Source organism: Dasypus novemcinctus, chromosome 23 (genome assembly GCF_030445035.2).
Source record: "Dasypus novemcinctus isolate mDasNov1 chromosome 23, mDasNov1.1.hap2, whole genome shotgun sequence".
NCBI lineage: Eukaryota > Metazoa > Chordata > Mammalia > Cingulata > Dasypodidae > Dasypus > Dasypus novemcinctus.
The window spans coordinates 26,023,659-26,046,689 of NC_080695.1; the positions used below are offsets into that span (position 1 = coordinate 26,023,659).

Sequence of the window (23,031 nt, forward strand, 5' to 3'; positions counted from 1 at the left end):
GGGGCAGAATAGGGGGTGGGAATCTGGGTGGGAGAGAATGGGGGTGGGAATCTGGCGGAAACAGGTGGATACGCTGGAGAGGGTTTGTAGGAGGGTTAAGACACTAGTCAGTAGATTAGCAGGTCAACAGGGTAATTAATACCAAGTTAGCAGGACACAAGGAGTGGAAAAGGGACTAGCAGGAGCAGGAGGAGGACGAGAGCTCCACGTCCTCCGAGTCTTCTCCTGTTTGACCGCTCCCTTGGCAACGGGGCTTTTTAAACCCTCTCCCTCGTCCAATCACCTCCCTTGGAACCTTCACGCGCCCACACTCTTATTACACATGCCCCGCCCCCGCCCCTGAGCCTCACCTTGCTCCATCCCAAGGACAGCTCCTCTCTGGAGCCTTGGCGGACCTCTGAATTCTGGTCCTTCCCCACCCAGCTCTTCCTGTCTTCCCCGACGCCCCATCCGACTCCTGGCTTTTTGGGTCCCCCCTCCTCTACGGAACTCCCTTGTTCTCAACCCACGTTTTCAAGGTCACTCTGCTCTAAGCCTGGGGGCTTAGGGTATAAGAAACATCAGCACAGTCAACCCAGGGTAGGCTAGCTACAGAGCACTTCACATGCACCCAGGACCAGTAGCTTCTCACTGCGGCATCTGCTGAGGTTACCAGTCAACTTCAAAGCTCAACCGAACACTTTGGTGTTGTGAGATATGAAAATGATTAAGCATTTTTATTTCTCTTCATGTTTCTCAATAAGGAGGTGTTGACTATGTCATTTAAGTAATCTGTGTTTATCTGTGTATCTTTTTGGACACTAGAAGAACAGGTAAGTTGGTATTTGGAATTTCATGAGATTAAAGTGCCTAGAGAGAACGTTTTAGGAGTTATGCTCCCATAACTAGTTGAGCTGCCTTTTCTGTTATTTTACTTTATGAATTTGAAATAAAGTTATTAAAATAGAGTGGGAGGAAGGGGCAGGAACGACCTTGAAGGGGCTGCCACTGATCCAATCAGGACAACCTGAGCATTAAAGTGAATCATGGCAACGATGCTTTATAACACATTGAAAACAGCAAAAGGTAGTATCCACAAGCCACCCATACTCTTAAATGTTTAAATAGGAGGTTGGAAGAGGAGAAATCTCTTCTGTACAGGAGATTACCAAGAAATGAAGGTACAAGGAATAATGGAAATAGTAAATTACCATCTTCTGATGATCAATGGAATAATGATTTGAGCCCCAAATCATGGATGCATGCTAAACTCATTGGGGGGAAGGAGATATGGCTCAAACCCTTGGGCACCTACCTTCCAAATGGGAGGTCCTGGGTTCAGTGTCCAGTGACTCGTAAAGAAGATGAGCAAGTCAGCGAGCTGACACGAGAGGCTGCAGTGAAAGGCTGACGGAACAAGACTATCACATAAGATACACAATGAAAGACACAAAAAGCAGGGAATGGAGGTGGCTCAAGTGATTGGGTGCATCCTTCCCACATGGATGGTTGAAGGTTTAGGTTCTCATGACTCCAAAAAAAAAATGAAGACATGAAGACAGTGAGTATAAAACGATGGGGGTGGGGTGGGAATAAATAAATAAATAATCTTTAAACAATTAAAAAATGTCATTGGGGAAAGAAGGTTGGACAAAGGATATGGATAGTGGAGACCATTGTAAGCAAATAATCAAACTTAGTATCATTGTAAGCAAATAATCAAACTTAGTATCATTAATAACAAACTATTTTCATATGGCTCTTGATCATGGGACAGTGAGGACAGGATATCATCTATATAGTAATAGGAAGAATAAAAGAGGGAAAATAGCATAGAAATGTCTGGGCAAATAGAAAGCACATTACAAAATGGTGAAGGTAAATTCAAATATAAGAGGATAACATTGAGTTAAAATGATCAAAGTTCTTATTAAATGCTGAAGACTGTCAGAGTACACCAAACCCACCAAGGAACAAAAACACAAATGTACGCACTTTACAAGAGATATATCCATAGCTTAAGGATATGGAAATTTTTAAAATCAATCACTAAGTAACTAAAATACCAATCAAAAGAAAGCTGCTCTGGTTGTGGTAGTATCACTTAAAGATATTTATGGGAAAAGCATTAGTAAACATAAGGAGGGTTTTCACAGAAAGATAAGAGGTTCAGTTCACCGAAAAAAAAAATCACAATGTAAACTTGTGGCCACAAACCCATAAAGCAAAACATGGCAAAACTACAAGAAGACACAGAGAAATCCATCCGGCAAAGTGGAAGATTTTCATATCACCTCTCAGTAGTTGCTTTAATAAGCAGATTAGAATTCAGTAATGACTTAGAAGATCTGAACAACAAACAAATCTAGCTTTATAGGCACCTGTGGATAGTACATTGACCCACTGTAGAAGCTACATTGTTTTCAGCACACATGGTGTATTTACAAAAATTGAACATAACTTGGCCATAAAACAAGTATCTATAAATTTCTGAGTAGCAAAAGCACAGGACACATGTTCTTTGATCATGACACAATTGGCTAGAAATCAGTGATAAAATATAACTAGAAAGCCTCCAAATGTTTGGAAACTGAAAAGTACACTTTAATTTCTGTGGTCAGTCATAGCCTCTCCCCTTTCATTTCTGATTTTATTTATTTGCGTCTTCCCTTGTTTTTTCTTTGTTAGTCTAGCAAGGGGTGTGTAAATTTTATTGATATTCTCAAAAAACCAGCTTTTGGTTTTGTTGCTATTCTGTATTGTTTTTGGTTCTTGGTTTGCTGTTCTTTTTCTAGATTAAAGTTGTTGGTATTGAACATTTCTGTGCATCTCATTATTTATTGTCTCAAATCCTGTGTCTCTTCTGGACTTTGATATATATCTTTTATATATATATCTTTTGCTTAGCCATGCCTTCCATTTTCTTAGTATGAACTGGAATTTTTTGCTGATGTCTAGGGATCTGATTAGGATGGTGAGTTTACTCAGGTGCGCACTTTCTGTCTTTCATAGGGATTTAGTGGCAGGAGGCTATGTGTGTGTGCTGTTCTTTGATTCTTGGTTCAGTCTGTTCTGGGTCTTAGGATTGCATCTGTTAGCAGCTCAGATGTGGCCCTGGACCCAGTAGTGGGCTGCAGACCCACTTTCCTGGGCCTTGGCAAGGGAGGCTGTAAAGTCGCAAAAAAGCTTCTTATTTAGCTTTGATTTCCTCACATGCAGTTCCTTGGTCCACCAGGATATGGCGATCTTTGGTAGCCCTCTCAGTACAGTGCCTGGATGGAGTGTGTTTGCTACAACACAGACAGGATCAGTTTGATAGAGGATCCTGCCTGAAGGCTAACACCCTTGTAATTCAGACTTTCTCAGAGTCAGGTTTCCAACCTTTGCTGGCAGCCCCCTCCTTTTTCCCTGATAGGAAATAATTCCACGCCCCTCTCTGTCCTCAACAACCAGTTCCAGTCAGTTCAGAGGAAGATGGAGAGGGTCCAGTCTCTGTAGTCTCTTACAAGTTCCCAAGACAAAAATGGCCCAGCCCATCCAGCGTGGAAGGCTCGTGGGACACAGGAGCACAAGTTTGTATGTCAAAAGCTGAGTCAGCCTTACACTGTGTCCATTTGTCTCCCCTTTCCTGGGGAGGTGGATCTTTTGGGGCCCCTTTGTGTGTCGTTACTGGGCAGGAGGCCTGAGAATTCAAAGTGTCTGTAGGGTGGGGGAGGATGCTGCCAGTTGCAGCTGTGGAATGTCACTCACAGTTTTATCATTGCAATTCTTTGCTTCGCTCCCTGTAGGGTGGTCTCCAGCCTTTCTCCGATATAATTACCCTAGAAGATTTTTTTCTTTTTTTTAAAAGATTTATTTTTTATTTATTTCTCTCCCCTCCACCTGTCTCCTGACTGTGTCCATTTGTTGTGTTCTTCCGTGTTGCCTTGCATTCTTCTCAGTGGCACTGGGAATTAGTGTCTCCTTTTCTTGTGTCATCATGCTCCATCAGCTCTCTGTGTGTGTGGTGCCACTCCTGGACAGGTTACACTTTTCACCTGGGGTGTCTCTCCTTGTGGCACACACTCCTTGCATGTGGGGCTCCTCTATGCAGGGGACAACCCTGCGTGGCACAGAACTCCTTGTGTGCATCAGCCCTGTGCAAGGGCCAGCTCACCACATGGGTCAGGAGGCCCTGGGTTTGAACCCTGGGCCTCCCATATGGTAGGCGGATGCTCTATCAGTTGAGCCAAATCTGCTTCCCTAGAAGTTTTTTTTCCCAGGTCATTTCTGCCTGTCTTCTTGCTATTTTTCTGGGAGAGATGATAGTCCCTTGTTTTTCTCATCTGCCATCTTCCTGGATGTCACAAACTATACTTTTAAATAAAGCAAGAGTCAAAAAGAAACCACAATAGAACAAAGAATACATTTTGACCAGAAAGATAATGAAAATACTGCATATGTGTATCAAAATATCTGTGATACAGGAAGCGGACTTGGCCCAATGGATGGGACGTCCTCCTACCACATGGGAGGTCCACAGTTCAAACCCCGGGCCTCCTTGACCTGTGTGGAGCTGGCCCGTGCTCAGTGCTGATGCGCCCATGGAGTGCCGTGCCATGCAGGGGTGTCCCCCGCGTAGGGAGCCCCACCAGTAAGGAGAGCTGTCCAGCGTGAAAGAAAGTGCAGCCTGCCCAGGAATGGCACCGCACACATGGAGAGCTGACGCAGCAAGACGACACAACAAAAAGAAATACAGATTCCTGGTGCAGCTGATAAGGATAGAAGTGGTCACAGAAGAACACACAGTGAATGGACACAGAGAGCAGACAATGGGACGGGGGTAGGCGGGGAAGGGGAGAGAAATAAATTTTTAAAAATCTGTGGTGCAGTGAAAATAGTGCATAGGAACTATGTTATATCCTTTAAATTAACATATTGGTTAAGAAAGACTGCAAATGTATCATGCAGCTTCCAGCTATACAGGGTAAAACAGGAAAGAATAGATGAATGAACCCTAAACAACAAAATAAAAGAAATCAGAAAAATGAGAGCACAAAAGTAATGAAATATGGGGGAAATGAAGGACAAAATAAATAATTCAGCTATAGTGGTTGGAAACTAGAACACCCTATTTTGAATAGTGGCTAGAGCAAATGGGGTGAAGATCACAAGGACAGAGAAATCTTTGGAACAGTACGATAAACTAACTAGACCTATCAAAAATCTGTACAGCACCCATTCAATAACAGCAGAATAAACATTCTTCTCAAGTCCACATGGAAAATTCTCAAAGATAGACCATATCCCATGCCATAAAAAAAAACCACAACATATTTAATGGAACCGAAATCATATAAAATGTTCTCTGACCAAAATATAATGCAATTAGATATCAATAACAGAAAGAAATTTGGGCAATGCACATGTATGTGGCAATTAAACTACACGCACTGAAATAATCAATGAGTCAAAAAAGATATCACAAGAAAAATCAGAAAATAATTCAGATGAACAAAAATGAAGTTACAGCACACCAAAACTTATCAGATGCATCAACCCAAGACTTAGATGAAACTTATAGTATACACCTGCCAATATTAAAAAAAGAAAAAAGATAGCAACTCAATAATCTAACCATGCACATTAAGAAAGTGGAGAAAGAAATGCAAACTGAACTTAAAACAAGCTGAAGAGAAGAAATACTTAAATTAGAGGAGAAACTAAAGAAATAGAAAAGAAAAAACAATAGAGAAAATCAACTAAGATGAATGTTGGTTCTTGGAAAAGTTCAATAAAATTGACAAACCTTTGGCTAAATTAATCAAAAGAAAAAGAAAAGACACAAATAACTGAAATCATCAGTTGTAACAAATGTACCACAGTAATGAAAGATGTTTTTAATGGGGGAAAGTGTGGGAGGGGGAGAGGGTGGTGGATGTTGGACTTCCCTGTATTTTTGATGTATCATTTAAGTAAACTAAGTCCTCTTTAAAATAAAAAATTAACTAAAAAAGAAAAAATAAGACAGGACATTACTCCCAATCTTACAGGGTAAAAAAGAATTAAAAAAAACATTATGAAAAGTAGTATACCATTAAATTAGGTGACAGGTCAAGTGACCCATCACTAGAAAAAGACAAATAACTGAAACTGACTCAAGAAAAAGTAGAAATAGCTTAATTGGACTTACAAGAAGTAAAGCCATTGAAATTGTAATTCAAAAAGTATCCACAAAGGAAAGTGTTTTGGAACTAGGTAGAGGTGGTGGTTGCACAACACTGGGAATGTACTAAATGTCTCTGAATTGTTCACTTTAAAATGGTTAATTTTATGTTTGTGAATTTCGCCTCAACTTTTTAAAAAGTACCCACAAGGGAAAGCTCACACACAAAGCCTTGACTGGTGAATCCTAGAAAATCTGTAAAGAAGAATTAATATCAATATTATATAAAATTTTCCAAAGAAATGAAAGGGGAGGGAACACTTCCCAACTCAATATATGAGGCTAACATGACCCTGACAAATAGACAAAACAGGACGAAATATTACAAAACAAAAAACTGCAAACCAATATCTCTTAAAAGTATAAACTAAAATATTTTTTAAAAAACTACTAGCATACCAAATAAGCAACATCTAAAATGAGTTATATGCCACGACTAAGTAAGATTCCTGTGAGATTCTGGACAAATACAAGTTTTAACATCTGAAAATCAATTTATTTCATGATAACAACAGATTTAAAATGAAAACAAGAAAGCAGTTATCTCAATACACGCAGTAAATGATCTGACAAAATTCCACACTGTTTCATGATAAAGTCACTCAACAAACCAGGAATAGAAAGACACTTTCACAACCTGTTGAAGGAAATCTATTAAAAATAAAAATTCACAGATAACATCATAGCTAATAATGAGAGATTGTGTGCTTTCCCTTAAGATCAGGGATGTCAAGGATGCCCATTCTCACCACTTCAGTATAACATTGTAATGGATGTCTAGCCAGTGAAATTACACAAGAAAAAGAAATAAAAGACATTCAAATGAAAAGAAGAAATAAAACTCTCTCTATTCACAAACGACATTATCTTGTATACAAAATCTTGAGGAATTCATGATAAAACAAACTAATAAAAGAGTTCTACAAGGTTGCAAAATACAAAAATTTATACAAAAATCAATTTTATTTATATAAAAATCAATTTTATTTCTCTATACTTGCAATGAACAATTAAAAAATGAAATTAAGAAAATAATTCTATTTATAATATCAAAAAAATTTTAAACTAGGAATATGTTTAACAAAAAAGTACAAAACATATACTCTGAGAACTACAAACTATTGTTGAAAGAATTCAAAGAAGATCTAAATAAATGAAAAAAAAATACCATGTTCATGGATTGAACAACTAAATATTGGTAAGATGGAAATACTCCCCAAATTGATCTACATATTCAATGAAATCCCTGCCAAAATTGCAACTAAATTATATTCAGAAAATGACAAACTGATCCTAAAATTCTTATGGAAAGTCAAGGATCCCAAAGTAGGGCAAACAACCTTGAGAAGGTAGAAGAAAGTTGGAAGACTCACACTTCCTGATTTGAAAACGTAACAGTACTTAAGACAGTATGAACTAGCATAACATTTGACATGTTGATCAATGGAATAGACCCACTGGAATTAAAAATGTGCTGTTTTAGTTTGCCAAAGGGCTGCTGATGCAGATTACCAGAAATGTTTAGGTTTTTATAATGGGGATTTATTTGGGGTAAAGGCTTACAGTTCTGAGGCCATGAAATGTCTAAATTGAGGCAGCATCAGAGGCACTTTCTCACCAAACTCAGCTACTGTTGATCTTGTTGTCTGGCCAAATGGTGAATCAAGATGGCCACCAATCTATGCCAAGGTCTCTGCCTTCCCTTCCAGAATCTGCTGCCACCCAGAGCTCAGCATGACACAACCAGTCATAGGGGTGTCTCTTTCCAGGCCTCCTCTATGAGTTTCAGATGCTCTGCTTTCTTCCTGAATTCAGCTTCAAGCTATCATGCATATGACCCATTTCTCCCTGGGCCTCAGCATTTTGAGCCTCTAGGGGGCTTCTTTCCATGCAGTTCAGCCTTGGGGCAAACTGGAGTCAATTCTTTCACATTACAGGATCAAATATGGCACCTTCCTTTTCCTCTATGTGACTGTCTCCCTGTGTCTGCATTTATATCAGATTGGGCAAGAGGGTGGACACTCAACTTGAGGTACTGAAGTAGTCCAATCAAAAGGACCAAAGCAATTTTATCAAGTAATCTAATCAAAGTTCCTTCAACTGAATTTAGTGAGTCTAAGGGTAACATACCCACAGGAATTGATTAGTTCAAAATCTTAATCTTTCTTTTTTGGGATTCACAAAATTCAAACTATCACAGGTGCCAAGACCATTCAATGGGGAAAAACAGCCTCTTCAATAAATGGTTCTGGGACAACCAGACAGCCACTTGTGGATGAATCAATTGGACCCTTACACCAGACCACACACAAAAATTAATTCGTAAAGGAGTAAAGATCTAAATATAGTAGCTAAAACTATAAGTCTCCTAAGAAAACACATAGGAGCTTGGATTAATAATCTTTGTTTTGGCACTATATTCCTAGAGATGACACAAACAGCATAAACAACAAAAGAACAAACAAGATAAATTGGACTTCACCAAATTAACATTTGTGCTTTGAAGGATGCTATCAAAGACTGAAATGAGAGGTTCCAGGAAGATGGTGATACAGTAGGCAGGCAGGGAACAGCTCTCTCACAGAACAAATGGAGACAGGGCCAAAAGCTGGCCAAGGGACATTGTTTGGGGCTCAGCAGAACAGGAGAGTGCTTCAAAACTCTCAGGAGGGTGAGGGACAGAGAGTTAAAGAAACTGAGACAAAAAATATGAGTTACTACACCACTGCAGCAGCCAGGAAGGGTTCCCATCACCAGCCCTGAAAATTAAGCCTGAATAAAACCCCTGGCCATGGCAGCTGACTGAGAGGGGAACAGATGTCTTCCTTCCTGTCACTTGTTAAAAGAGAAAAGGGAAGGTGAGTCAGAAGGCTTCTCTTCAGTGAATTCAGCCAGCACAGCCTGTTTTGAATCTCAGCTCTGTCCAGACCAGAAACAAAGGAAAGCAGAGGTGAAAGAAACACATCCATGGAAAGGTTCTATGATGAGTGCCACCTATTGGGCAGACAGGGAATTGCAAAGAAAAAAACTGTGATTCAATCTCTCTTTAGCCCCACCCCTCAGAGAAAATTGCCCCATTAGTGAGTCTGTGGCATGGTTTTGTTAGTGTAAATTGGGCAACTTGGGAGAGTTAGAATAAGTGGAACCAAAAATCAAAGAAAAGAAGTGAAGGAAAAATCCAGAAAATTGGTAACAGAGAAATTGACCAAAGTAAATTCACCAACATATTAAGATGCCTAGACATCAGCAAAAAATTCTAAGCCATATTAGGAAACAGGAAGAGATGGTCCAGCTAAAGCAATAAACAAAATATCCTGATGAGATATAGGATTTAAGACCACTAATGAATCATAACCACAAATCTCTTAAATCAATTCCAAGAATTGAAGGAAAATATGACTGAGTTAAAGGATATTGAAAATAAACTTGGTGAGCATAAAGAACAATTTAAAAACCTACAAAGTAGCAGAACTCATGGGAATGAAAGACACAATGGATGACCTTGAAAATAAATTAGTGGCACATAAGGGCAGATTTGAATTGCTCAAAGAAGAAATAGTGATGCTGAGTATAGAACATCTGTACTTGAAAAGACAGGTCAATAGAACGAGAAAAGAATGGAAGAAATGGAACAGCAACTCAGGGAATTGAATGACACAGCAGAAGGCACAAACATACACATTGTCAGTGTCCCAGAAGGAGAAGAGAGTGGAAAAGGGTAGAACTGAGGAAATAATGAACAAAACCTTCCCAATACTTATGAAAAGCACAAATATCAATATCTAAGAAGGACAACGCACTCCAAACAGAATAAGTCTGAATAGACCTATTCTAAGACAATTACAGTTCAGAATGAGAAATATCAGAGATAAAGAGAAGATTCTGAAAGCAGAAAGAGAAAAGCAAAGCATCACATACAACAGGACCTCAATAAGACTAAGTACTGATGTCTTATCAGAAACCATGGGGGCAAGAAGGAAGTGGTATGATATGCTTAAAACACTGGAAGAGACAAACTGAGAGCTGAGAATCCAGTGTCTGGTAAAACCGTCCTTCAAACCTGAGGGTGAGTTTCAAGGCTTCACTGACAAAAATTGAGAGAGTACACTACTTAAAGACCAGAATTACAAGAGATGGTAAAGGGAGAGCTGCAGACTGAAAGGAAAATTACAGGTAAGAGACTTGGAGAAGCATGTAGAAATGAAGGTTTTTAGGTAGTATAAATTAAGGTGTAAAAAGGTAGACCATACTAAGATATAACAACAGAAAGCCAAAGCACAAAATGAATGAAGTAAGAAACACCTTTTTAATAAAGCATTGAATGGCAATGATTTGAACTTCCCATTAAAAAGACAGACTGAGAGGATGGATAAAAAATTATGAGCCAGTCTTTGAACTCTCATATGTTGCGTTGAGGTCAAAATCTGTTTGTTCACCTAAAATCCAGTGAGACCCTCTATCACAGCCTGTGTTTTCAGTCATCAGGTAAGAGAATTCTCTTCTGTTTCTACTACTGTTTTTTCATGTTTCTCTACAGTTACCAGGGAAACAGTTAATTAGCAAGTTGTCTATTATTGTGCTGTGGTTTCTATGGTATGCGCACATCTGTTTCTAAAATTGGTTCTATCTTTTAATGAAATCTATAGGTTGTGTCTATGTGTTCCAAAATCGTAGTGATGGATACAAACTGTGAATATATTAAATGCTATTGAGTGGTAAATTTTAACTAGATAGATTGCATGGTATGTGAATTCTATCTCAATAAAACTGTTTCTAGAATAAAAAAGAAGAGGTTGAGGACATAGAAGTTTTAGTTGATGACCTTGAGTTCTAGAGTGCACATCAGAATTGTTTGGAGGTTCAAGAGAGGAATGGCAATTTTGAGGCAGAGTAAGGGATCTCCACATCCATATATGGTAAGGTGCCTAGGGAAGGAGGAATTTCCTGCAAACTTGGAATATAAGGAACAACCATCACAGAAAGGCTGGTTCAATTCTAATTTTAGATTCTTTGAGTCTGGCAAGTTTTAAAGGGTAGTCAGGGATTTCTTGTTATTGGATGGTGGGGTCATTCTCCCACAAGCTAGTTATCTACTTCACTTAAAATATATTCACATGAACCTATAAAATAATTCAAGTTGGTATCAAAGTCCAAATCGCCATCTTCACAAACATTTCGTTTCAAAAAGTAGCATGAGTGGAAAGAATAAACCTAAAGATGCATTTAATTTCCTATGAAATATGAGACAACGAGGATTTTGGACTCCATTGGTAGCAGACCATGACCCATTTCACTTCACCCCTAGGTTGTAAAAATTTGCTTTTCTCTTTGTTTTTATTTCTTTCTAAGATTTATTTATTTATTTCTCTCCCGAACCCCTTGCCACCCCAGTTGTCTGTTCTCTGTGTCCATTTGCTGAGTCTTGTTTCTACTGCTTCTGTTGTTGTCAGCAGCACGGGAATCTGTGTCTCTTTTTGTTGCATCATCTTGTGTCAGCTCTCTGTGTGTGAAGCACCATTTTTAGGCAGGCTGCACTTTCCTTCGCGCTGGGTGGCTCTCCTTACGGGGAGCACTCCTTGCGCGTGGGACTCCCCACATGGGGGACAACCCTGCGTGGCAAGGCACTCCTTGTGCACATCAGCAATGTGCAGGGGCCAGCTCCACACAGGTCAAGGAAGCCCAGGGTTTGAACCACGGACCTCCCATGTGGTAGACGGACGCCCTAACCACTGGGCCAAGTCCGCTTCCCTTGCTTTTCTCTTTGTGATCCAGCTCTTATCACAAGCCTGTGAAGAATGTTTAGTAGCTCCAGTCAGACTAGTCTTAATTAGCTCTAACTACAAAAGTATTCACAGAAAAAAGAAAGGAAACCTGGAAGAAGTTTTCCTAATTATACTAAAAGTCATACTTTTTTGGTGTTTTTTTTTAATGTTATATTCAAAAAGTATGAGGTCCGCATATAACCACCCACCCCACTCACCCAACTCCTCCCCCCATAACAACAACCTCCTACATCATCATGAGACATTCATTGCACTTGGTGAATACATCTCTGAGCACCACTGCACCTCATGGTCAATGGTCCACATCATAGCCCACACTCTCCCATGGTCCACCAATTGGGCCATGGGAGGACATACGAAGTCCAGTAACTGCCCCTGCAGCACCACCCAGGACAACTCCAATCCCCGAAAATGCCCCCATATCACATCTCTTCCTCCCACTCCCTACCCCCAGCAGCCACCATGGACACTTTCTCCACACCAATGCCACATTTTCTTCGATTACTAATCACAATAATTCATGTATAGAATATCAATAAGCCCACTCTAATCCATACTCTATTCCTCCATCCTGTGGACCATAGAATGGTTGTGTCCACTCCACATCTATGTCAAGAGGGGGCTTAGATTCCACATGGATGCTGGATGCAATTCTGCTTTCAGTTGTAGGCACTTTTGGCTCCCTGGTGTGGTGGTTGACCTTCTTCACCTCCATGTTAGCTGAGTGGGGTAAGTCCAATAAACCAGAGTGCAGGAATTGCAAGTCTGTTGAGGCTCAGGGCTTGGCTATCAAATGGTCAGTTCAGAGATTCAGGTCCCCTGGGTATACACTAAAGTCCAGCATCAACTACAGATCTGGTAAAAGTAACAGGAGAGGCTTGTGGACAAAGATCACATCTGAGTCCAGCTCCATCACACAGAAACACAAACTCCAAAGTAGGGTCAACTTACATAATACTGAACTTCATCTGCGATGACCATAGAACCTGTGGGTCTCGGTAGCCCTCAGAAGAACCAATACCTGAGGTTGTATCTACTTTATCTGTCTCTGTGACTCTGCTGAGGTGTGCATAAGGGCGACCCCTCTGGTAACCTCCCGACTCTTTTTGGAGACTCATAGCCAAATAAACTCATTTGTCCTTTCCATTTCCCCCTTTTATTCAGTTCAAAAAGCGTATTTTAAAAAAAATTAATTAATATTTTTTATTACATTCAGAAAATATGAGGTCCCCATGTACACGCCAACCTCCTCACCCCACTCCTCCCCCCATAGCAACAATCTCCTCCATCATCATGAGACATTCATTGTAATTGGTGAATACATCTCTGAGCACTGGTGCACCTCTTGGTCAACGGTCCACATCGTAGCCCACACTCTCCCACGTTCCATCCAGTGGGCCATGGGAGGACACACAATGTCTGGTAATTGTCCCTGCAGCACCACCCAGGACAACTCCAAGTCCCGAAAATGCCTCCACATCTCATCTCTTCCTCCCATCCCCACCCCTAGCAGCCACCATGGCCACTTTCTCCACACCAGTGCCACACTTTCTGTGATTACTAATCACAGTAGTTCATGAATAGAATATCAGTAAGTACACTCTAATCCATATTCTGTTCCTCCATCCTGTGGAATTTGCATTGGTTGTGTCCACTCTACATCTATATCAAAAGGGGGCTTCGATTCCACCTGGATGCTGGATGCAATCCTCCTGCTTTCAGTTGTAGCCACTCTTGGCTCCATGGTGTGGTGGTTGACCTCCTTCAACTCCATGTTGGCTGAGTGGGGTAAGTCCAATAAATCAGAGTGTAGAAGCTGAAGTCTGTTGAGGCTCAGGGCCTGGCTATCATATAGTCAGTCCAGAAATTCAGATTCTCTGAGTATATATTAAACCCCAGCACCAACTACAGTTTTGGTAAATGTAACAGGAGAGACTTGTGAGAAAAGATCACATCTGAGTCCAGCTCCATCACACAGAAACATAAACTCCAAAGAAGGGCCAACTGACATGGCATTGAACTCCATCTGCGATGACCATAGAACCTGTGGGTCTCTGTCATCCTCAGAAGAACCAATACCTGGGGTTGTATCTACTTTATCTGTCTCTGGGACTCTGCTGAGCTGTGTATAAGGGCGATCCCTCTGATAACCTCCCAGCTCTTTTTTGGAGATTCATAGCCATATAAACTCATTTGTCCTTTCCATTTCCCCCTTGATTCAGGTCAAAGGCATTAAAAAAAAAAAGATTAATTTATTTATTTAATTCCCCCCCCCCCTCCCCTGGTTGTCGGTTCTCTGTGTCTATTTGCTGCATCTTGTTTGTTTGTCCTCTTCTGTTGTCATCAGCGGCACGGGAAGTGTGGGCGGTGCCATTCCTGGGCAGGCTGCACTTTCTTTCGCACTGGGCGGCTCTCCTTACGGGTGCACTCCTTGCACGTGGGGCTCCCTCACACGGGGGACACCCCTGCGTGGGGCGGCACTCCTTGCGCGCATCAGCACTGCACATGGGCCAGCTCCACATGGGTCAAGGAGGCCCAGGGTTTGAACCATGGACCTCCCATGTGGTAGACGGAAGCCCTAACTACTGGGCCAAGTCCGTTTCCCTCAAAAAGCATTTTTAACTCCTGGTATTATATGTAGACTGACCTATTCTGCTGGTCCAAGTTGACCCTTTTATTCAAGGTCATTTTCTAGTTACATCATCAGCTGGTACTTGGTAGTAATCCCTCTGCACCAGGGAGGCTCATTCCCGGGAGTCATGTCCCACTCTGAAGGGAAAGCAACGCATTTACATGCTGAGCTTGGCTTTGAGACTGGCCACATTTGAACAACACGGAGGCACTCAGGAGGGAACTCTTAGGCATCCTGCAGCTCTAGGCCTTGTTCTTATTTCAGGTGCACAGGCTTACAAGCATAGTCATTAGTATCAAGGGCTCATTGTTGGACCTTCCTTCTTTTTTGGACTTTGCCATTGCTCTTGGGGGATTTTTGCTGTTCCTTTAGGGACTGTGATAGAGCTCCCCTGGTTAGGAACTCAGCACTCCCTCAGTTGTTGTTTTAATTGTAACCACTATAAAAATATCCAAACATTTTTATGTACTCTGGGTATGTGCCCTGTAGAACTCCCTGCCGACCATGTGTGCCCTGTCAGTAACATCCCACACCAGTGTTCATCCCCTGCCATTTTTGAACCTCTCTCTGATCCAAAAATTCTTCAAAAATGAAGCCCAATGTATTACCAGGTTCCATTAATAGTAAAATGGAATATAGTGATGAGTTTAAAAGTTAGATATAGAATAGATATTAATTTAGGAAAATTAAGGTAAAAATAAATTGGGATATCAAAAAATTAAAAAATGCAAAAGCTTTTTTTTGATGTTTTGCCTTCCATCACTGCAATAAGTGTTGCCGTTTATGCAAATTGGCAAGGCAACTTCTTCTGTCTTTTCCTCAGTGTCTACATCTTTTCTTTTCTTTTCTTTTCTTTTTTTCCCCTAATTATTAAGCTTATCTTCACAAAAGTTTTAGATCACAGTAATTCATATATACAATATACAATACTTCCACATATCCAACATAAAACCCTTTTCCCCTCCACAGCAATAATCTTTTTACATGTTTATACTATATTTACTGAAACTGATGTACAGATTTTTTAAGACAATAGCTTTCAAACAAGGTAAACATTTGGGTTTACATTGTGGTTTATATTTTGGACTATACAATTTTCTAAATTTTTAGTTATCTTATGTTTACATTATGATTTACATTTTAGCCTATCAGCCCCTATATATTTTTGGTGTAATTTAACATGTCTTATATCCATCCTTGCTCATCTTGTGGAACACTTCTATTGCCCACACATTTACACTGATTCCATCTATTCAATGCCTCTTTCCTCCTCCCCTTAGGGCCCACAGTGACAGTCAATCTTCATTGCTTGAAGGGCCATGTTCAGAGATACTTGCAACAGTGTTGAGGGCTTGACATGCTCAACTTCCCTAATGCATTGGGAGCCACCATTTCTCTCGAGAGATACAATTCCCTCTATTTGAGAACATCAGTCCTCCCTAGGATGTGGGTATACCTTCGCTCACATTATATGTGTCTCTATCCAATGATATAACCCACTATGGCAAAATGAGCACTCACACAGTCCCTAGAAGCCTGCCCTGCATCAGATTATCCCCTTTAAGTATCTTAAACAGGTAACCCTGCTTATTATATTTTTGAAAAGTTTTCTCAGCATTATACTCTCAACCAAACACCTGACAAACTCCTATGTTTGTATGTTCCCCCACACTCCCCCAATTTCTTGGACAATATTACCCATCCTCCAATCCCTAGCCCCCCTCAAGCCTGCAAAGCCTCATCTGAAGGTAACCCTATGCCCCCATTTTATCCCTTCCTTGTACAAATACTTACCTCCAGCTTATCATAGATTTCACCTATGTAGGTGTCAGCTTGCATCCTTCCTCTACACCCCAATTTCCTTTAAGCCTATCATCCAGTCCCTAGCTCTCTGAGGCAGCTTGGTTTACTTATTTCATATCATTGAGGTCATGTAGTATTTGTCTTTCAGTGCCTGGGTTGCTTCACTCAACATAAGGTTCTCAAGATTCATCCATGTTATTACATGTGTTTGTAGTGTATTCGTTCTAAAAGCTGAGTAGTATTCCATTGTATGTATATACCACATTTTATTTATCCATTCACCTGTTGATGGGCATTTGGATTGATTCCAAACTTTGGCAATAGTGAACAATGCTGCTATGAACATTGGTGTGCATATATCGGTTTGTGTCCTTGTTTTCAGTTCTACTGGGTATATACCCAGCAGTGGAATTGCTGGGTCATATGGCAAATCTATAGCTAGTTTTTTGAGAAACTGCTAAACTGTCCTCCAGAATGGTTGGATCCTTCTACATTCCCACCAGCAGTTGGTGAGTGTTCCCATTCCTCCACAACCTCTCCAGCATTTGTAGTCTTCGTATTTTTCATTGCTGCCAATTTTATGGGAGTAAGATGGTATCTCATTGTAGTTTTGATTTGCATTTCCCTAATAGCTAGAGATTTGGAGCATTTTTTTTCATGTGTTTTTTGGCCATTTGTATTTCTTCCTTGGTGAAGTGTCTTTTTAAATTTTTTTCCCATTTTTTAAATGGGTTGTTTTTCTTTTTCTTTTCAAGATATAGGAGTTCTTTGTATATGCAGATTATAAGTCTCCTATCAGATATATGATGACCAAATATTTTCTCCCATTGTGTAGGCTCTCTTTCGCTTTCTTGACAAACTCCTTTGAACTGCAGAAGGCTTTAATTTTCAGGAAGTTCCATTTATCTATTTGTTCTTTTCCTGCTAATGCTTTTGGTGTGAAGTTCATGAAGCCATTTCCTATTACGAGTTCTTGTAGATATTCCCTGCACTGCTTTCCAAAGTCTTTATGGTCTTGGCTCTTATATTTAGGTCTTTGATCCATCTTGAGTTGATTTTGGTATAAGGTGTGAGTTGGTAATCCTCTTTCATTCTTTTACATATGGATATCCAGTTCTCCAGGCACCATTTGTTGAATAGGCCATTCTCTCCCAGTTGAGAGGGTTTGGTGGCTTTATCGAATATTATATGGCTATATACATGAGGTTCTATATCTGAACTTTCAATTCGATTCCATTGGTCTGTGTGTCTCTCCTTATGCCAGTACCATGCTGTTTTCACTACTGTAGCTTTGTAGTATGTTTTGAAGTCAGGAAGTGTGATTCCTCCTATTTCGGTTTTCTTTTTCAATATGTCTTTGGCTATTCGGGGCCTCTTTTTATTCCAAATAAATTTCATAGTTAGTTTTTCTAGTTCCTTAAAGAAGGCTGTGTTGATTTTTATTGGGATTGCATTGAATGTGTAGATCAGTTTTGGTAGGATAGACATCTTAATAATATTCAGTCTTCCTATCCATGAACAGGGAATATTCTTCCATTTATTTAGGTCTTCTTTGATTTCCTTGAACAATCTTGTATAGTTCTCGATGTATAAGTTTTTTACCTCTTTAGTTAAATTTATTCCTAAGTATTTGATTTTTTTATTTACTATTGTGAATGGTATTTGTTTCTTGATTTCCTCCTGATCTTGCTCATTATTGGTGTATAGAAATGCTACTGATTTTTGCGCATTGATCTTATAACCTGCGACTTTGCTAAACTCATTTATGAGTTCTAGGAGCTTTGTTGAAGATCTCTCAGGGTTTTCTATATATAGGATCATGTCATCTGCAAATAATGAAATTTTGACTTCTTCCCTTCCAATTTGAATGCCTTTTATATCTGGTTCTTGTCTCAGTGCTCGAGCCAGTACTTCCAAGACAATGTTAAATAGGAGCGGAGACAATGGGCATCCTTGTCTTGTTCCTGATTTTAGAGGGAAGGATTTCAGGACTTCGCCATTGTAAACAATGTTGGCTTTAGGTTTTTCATATATACTCTTTATCATGTTCAAAAAGTTTCCTTGTATTCCGATCTTTTGGAGTGTTTTTATCAGGAAGGGGTGCTGTATTTTGTCAAATGCCTTTTCTGCATCTATAGATATAATCATGTGGTTTTTTTCTCTCAATCTGTTTATATGGTGTATTACATTGATTGATTTTCTTATGTTGAACCATCCTTGCATACCTGGGATAAATCCCACTTGGTCATGGTGTATAATTCGTTTAATGTGTTGTTGAATACGATTAGCAAGTATTTTGTTAAGTATTTTTGCGTCTAGGTTCATTAGAGAAATTGGTCTGTAATTTTCCTTTCTTGTGGTGTCTTTGTTTGGCTTTGGTACTAGGGTAATGCTGGCATCATAGAAGGAATTAGGCAGTGTTCCTTCTGTTTCGAATTTTTGGAATAGTTTCAACAGGATTGGTGTTAGTTCTTTCTGGAATGTTTTGTAGAATTCACCTGTGAAGCCGTCTGGCCCTGGGCTCTTCTTAGTTGGGAGATTTTTAATGACTGATTCTATCTCTTTGCTTGTGATTGGTTTGTTAAGATCATCAATTTCTTCTTTCGTCAGTATGGGCTGCTTATGTATTTCTAGGAATTTGTCCATTTCCTCTAAATTGTCATTTTTGTTGGAATATAGTTTTTCAAAGTATCCTCTTATGATAGTCTTTATTTCTGTGGGGTCAGTGGTGATATCACCTTTCTCATTTCTTATTTTGTGTATTTGCATCTTTTCTCTTTTTTTCTTTGTTAGTCTCACTAAAGGTTTGTCAATTTTGTTGATCTTCTCAAAAAACCAGCTCTTGGTCTTGTTTATTTTTTCAAGTGCTTTCTTATTTTCTATTTCATTTAGTTCTGCTCTTATCTTTGTTATTTCCTTCCTTCTTCTTCCTGTTGGGTTACTTTGTTGTTGTTTTTCTAATTCCTTCAAATGTGCAGTTAATTCTTCAATTTCTGCTCTTTCTTCTTTTTTGATATATGAATTTATGTAAATTTCCCTCTCAGTACCGCTTTTGCTGCATCCCATAAATTTTGGTATGTTGTGTTATCATTATCATTTGTTTCAAGATAGTCATTGATTTCTTTTGTGATTTCCTCTTTGATCCACTGTTTTTCTAAGAGTGTGCTGTTTAATTTCCAAATTGTCGTGTGAAGTCTGGGTCTCTGTCCCTTGCAAATTTCCAGCTTGACTCCACTGTGGTCAGAGATATTGTTTTGTATGATTTCGATCTTTCTGAATTCATTAAGCCTTTCTTTGTGGCCTAGCATATGGTCAATCTTGGAGAATGTTCCATGTGCGCTTGAGAAAAATGTATATCCTGCTGTGTTTGGGTGTAATGATCTATATATGTCTATTAGATCCAGCTCTTCTAATATACTGTTCAAATGTTTTGTTTCTTTAGTGATTCTCTTTTGAGATGTTCTGTCCAGAGTTGATAGTGGTGTATTAAAATCCCCCACTATAATTGTAGATGCATCTATTCTTTCACTTAGTTTTTCCAGCGTTTGCCTCACATATTTAGAGGCGCCCTTGTTAGGAGCATAAATATTTATGATTGTTCGATCTTCTTGACAAATTGTCCCTTTCACTAAAATATAGTATCCTTCTTTGTCTCTCACAATTGTTTCGCATTTAAAGTCTATTTTGTCTGATATTAATATAGCTACTCCTGCCTTTTTTTGGTTGTTGTTTGCTTGTATGATTGTTTTCCAGCCATTCACTTTCAACCTCCATGAGTCTCTGGGTCTAAGATGTGTCTCTTGTAGGCAGCATATAGATGGGTCGTATTTCCTTAATCAGTGTCCCAGTCTGAATCTTTTGATAGGTGAGTTTAATCTGTTGACATTCAGTGTTATTACGTTTAGAGAGTTATTTATGGTAGCCATATTTTGGTTGGATTTGTGTTTGTTATATTTTGTTTGTATTATTTTATTTTCCCCTTCTATTTTTGTCTTTCTTGTTGCTTTTACACTCTCCTCCATCTCTGACTGTCCTGTTTTTTCCTTTCTTCCTGCAGAATTCCCTTAAGAATTTCTTGAAGGGGAGGTTTCTTGTTGATATACTCTTTCAGTTTCTGTTTATCTGTGAATATTTTGAACTCTCCATCATTTTTGAATGCTAGTTTAGCTGGATAGAGTATTCTTGGTTGGAGATTTTTTTCCTTTAGTACCTTGACTATATCATACCACTGCCTTCTTGCCTCCATTGTTTCAGATGAGAAATCAGCACTTAATCTTATGGAGTTTCCCTTGTATGTGATGGTTTTCTTTTCTCTTGCTGCTTTTAGAATTTTTTCTTTGTCTTGAGCATTGGATAATTTGACAAGTATATGTCTTGGGGTGGGCCTGTTGGGGTTTATGACCAGTGGAGTGCGCTGTGCTTCTTGGATATGTACATCTGTCTCTTTCAGTAGATTTGGGAAGTTTTCATTCATTATTTCCTGCAACACTCCTTCTGACCCCTTTCCCTTCTCTTCTCCTTCTGGAATGCCTATAATACGTATGTTTGAGCGTTTTGCGTTATCATTCAGGTCCCTAAGTCCTATCTGGATTTTTTCTACCTTTTTATTGACCACTTCTACTATCTGTTTGATTTCCAATGCACTGTCTTCCACATCACTAATTCTCTGCTCTGCCTCTTCTAGTCTGCTGATATTTGCTGCAAGTGTATTTTTGATTTCTTGAATTGTGGTGTTCATTTCCATCATATCTGTTATTTTTTTGCGCATGTCTGCAATTTCCCCTCCAAGTGTTGTCTTCACGCTGTTAACCTCTTTCATTACTTCATCAAATTTGTCGGTGATAAATGTTCTGAGATCTTTCATTGCTTGTGCGAAGTCCTGCCCCCCTTCCTGATTTTCAGTTTGTTGATTGGATTCAGCCATGTTTTCCTGATTACTGGTTTGGTTTGTAGATTTTTGTTGCTGTCTTGTCAACATTTTTTCTTGACGGGTTTAATCAGTTCCTTAGCTTCTTTGTCTAGTCTTGGAGATTAATTAGCTGTTGTTTTTGCGTAAGTGTTATATCTTCTCTTTGTCACTTTGTTCTTCTTATTCCAATTTCTTATTGCTAGTTAAGCTCACTTTAAAGGAAAGTATTAGTGCTGGGGAAAGTCAATTGTGTAAGGAAGGAAAAAGTGTGAAGTAGTATTGGTGATATATGTTTACAAAGCAACAATATGAGTTCTGGGAGGATGGAGGTTAGATCATGTAAATTGTGTAGAGTTATAGCAGTAGGAAAGTACCTATAATGAGGTAGATGACTGAATATGGGAGGAATGTGGTACGTACTAAGAGGCTATTGTTTTCGTGAGAGAGGGAAAGAGAAAAGAAAGGTAATAGTTTCAGGGATGAATACCAGATGGAAAACTAAACAAAGGTATTAGAAATTAAGAGTTAGACACTTTGTGGATCAAAGAAAGGCAGATGGAATATAGGAGAGATAGTAGATGGTGGAGGATATCAAGTTGTAGGGGAAAGGGGATAGTGTAGATAGGCTAAATCTATTCACAGAGAAATGAGGCAGTGGAGGGTGAGGAAACCCAGCAAATGTGAGGTATTTCCTGTAGGACCTATTGTATTGTTAAGGTAAAATAGTATAAGAAGAATATTGGGGACAAGAAAGAGAGGATTGAAAAAAAAAAAAAGAACAACAAGAACAACAACAACAACAAAAAATTAAAAAAAAAAAAAAACAAAGAACAGAAACCCCGCCGCCAGGCTCGGCTGGGCTCAGCTGGGCTCCGGTCCCCGCCTGCCGCGGCTCAGCCGGGCTCAGCCGGACTCGGCTTCCCCGCCCACCGCCCGCCGCCGCGGCGCAGCGCGGCTCGGCTCTCCCGCCCGCCGCCCACCGCGGCATGGCTAGGCTCGGCTGGGCTTGTCTCCTTCGCCCGCCGCCCGCCGCGGCACAGCGCGGCTCGGCTCTCCCGCCCGCCACCCGCCGCGGTGCTAGGTGTCTCGGCTCCGCCTACCCAAGGAGGGAGTCCTCCACACGTAGCTGGGATCTCCGTGTATATTTCACAGATGGATCCTCTCTGTTACCTTCCCTCCAAATCGATGTCCAGACACCTCCGGACCAGGAAAAATCCCGAAACAACCGGTCCCAAAGAGTCTCCAACGCCTCCCAGCTGATTCCCCTCAGGAGCTAGTAACCGGGAAGTTCACTCAGCTGCCATCATGCCTCCCCCTCCTGAAAAGTCCCAAATTATATCTTATAGACCAGTCCTTTCCATTACCTTCCCACCAAATCGATGTCCAGACACTTCCTGCCCTGAAAAAATCCTGAAAAAGCCTGGTCCCGGAGAACCTCCAGCGGTGCCCAGCTGCCTCTTCCCAGGAGAGACGGCAAGGCAAGCTCACTCAGCCACCATCTTGCCGGAAGTCCCATTCACTTTCAAGCTCTTTGAATACCTGAGTCTAAGATATGTTTCTTGTAGACAGCATATAGATGGGTCATATTTTCTTATCCAATCTTCCAGTCTGAATCTTTTGACAGGTGAGTTTAATCCATTAACATTCAGTGTTATTACTTTCAGGAAATTATTTATCTTTGACATATTATGTTAGGACTTATGTTTCTCATATTTTGTTT

The 23,031-nt window shown here is 40.0% G+C and overlaps 1 protein-coding gene across 1 annotated transcript in view; it reads right to left on the reverse strand.

Moving 5' to 3' along the window:
• The window catches only part of LOC139437447 (septin-14-like), a 104,543-nt gene that overhangs the window by 14,000 nt on the left and 67,512 nt on the right, over positions 1-23,031 (reverse strand). The gene's annotated exons all lie outside the window — the stretch shown is intronic.